This window comes from Bison bison, unplaced genomic scaffold (assembly GCF_000754665.1).
Source record: "Bison bison bison isolate TAMUID 2011002044 unplaced genomic scaffold, Bison_UMD1.0 scf7180017862293, whole genome shotgun sequence".
Taxonomy (NCBI): domain Eukaryota; kingdom Metazoa; phylum Chordata; class Mammalia; order Artiodactyla; family Bovidae; genus Bison; species Bison bison.
In genome coordinates, this window is record NW_011492865.1 from 16,386 (window position 1) to 17,831 (window position 1,446).

The window sequence follows — 1,446 nt, forward strand, 5'->3', positions numbered from 1 at the left end:
AACTGGGGCTTGAGCCCACCTGCGTCTGCAGCAAACCTCACATCGTTTCTGCCACGCTTCCTGGTGCCTGACCGACTGCACTGTCCCGAGAGCACGTCTCCAGTGGTACAGCAAGCGCCCAGTGAAGATGAGGAGGGGGGTCAGGCAGAGGGGACGGGGGATCGTGGCAGGAAGTGCTCCGGTCTGTCTGACCCTCACGCAGTGTGGGGACAGCGTTGCACCCGCTGTCACGGGCCGGGGAGCCGAGGCGTGGAGGCTGCACACCCGCCCCCGGGGGCAGAGCCAGGACTTGAAGCCAGCGCTCTGGCTCCGGGATCCCGGCGCACATCACTTCCCTAGACTAACCCCCAAGACCGGTCTGGAAATCAAGCCCATGGGCTTTGGGGGCCGGGGGCCATAGGGCTGGGAGTTTCGAGTTGCGAACACACGGCTCACAGGCGCCAGGCAGGGATGGAGAGTCACTCACCGGGACCCAGGAGGTAGCCGGCACTGTTGAGGGTCCAGCCTCCTCGCCCCTAGATAGAGATGAGAGAGACAAGGCTCAGAGAGATGGGAAGCGCAGTCTGCACGGCTGGGAGGACCTGGGTCAGCACACCGCCCAGCTCAGTCACCACTCTGTGAAGTTGTTTGGCTTAATCTGTGTTTCCCCAGTGGCTCAGCAGTAAAGAACCCACCTGCAGTGCAGGAGACCTAAGAGTCGCAGGTTCAATCTCTGTGTCTCTGTGTCGGGAAGATCACAGGTTCAATCCCTGGGTCAGGAAGATCCTCTAGAGGGCACTGGAGGAGGGCATGGCAGCCCACTCCAGGATTCTTGTCTGGAGAATCCCACGGACAGAGGAGCCTGGCAGGCTACAGTCCATGGGGTCGCAAAGAATCAGACACAACTGAGTGACTAAAATTATTGTGGGCTTACTCTATGCCAGCGTGGGTTCTGAGGACTGATGTAGGGAGTCCAGTGCGAAATGAAGATACAGGGCCCCTCCAGGTGACTCTCCTGCTTGCTACAGCACTGAAAGTTTACATTGTTGGGAAGCTCTGCCTTAGAAGGCAGCTTTGGGCATCTCTGGGCCAACGCTAATCATTAGGGTATTTTTGCTTTGGATAAGCTGAGCCCTGACCCCCTCGTATTCCACCTGTGATCTGTTCTAACCCGCCCCCCACCCCCGCCCTGGACCAGAGTGATGAATTCAGTCTTTCTTATTTAAGAAAAAAAAAATGTTTTTTTAAATTTTTGGCTGCACTGTGTGGCCTGTGGGATCTTAGTTCCCAGACCAGGGATCAAACCAGCACCCCCTGCATTGGAAACACAGAGTCTTAACCACTGGACCGCTAGGGACGTCCCTCTTGCCCAGCCAGGAAAGCTAGAGCTCCTTTCCCGGGAGGGCAGTGACAGGTGTGCAGTGATAGGTGGGTCTCACCCCGTGGACGGGGGCAGAGGCTGGGGGC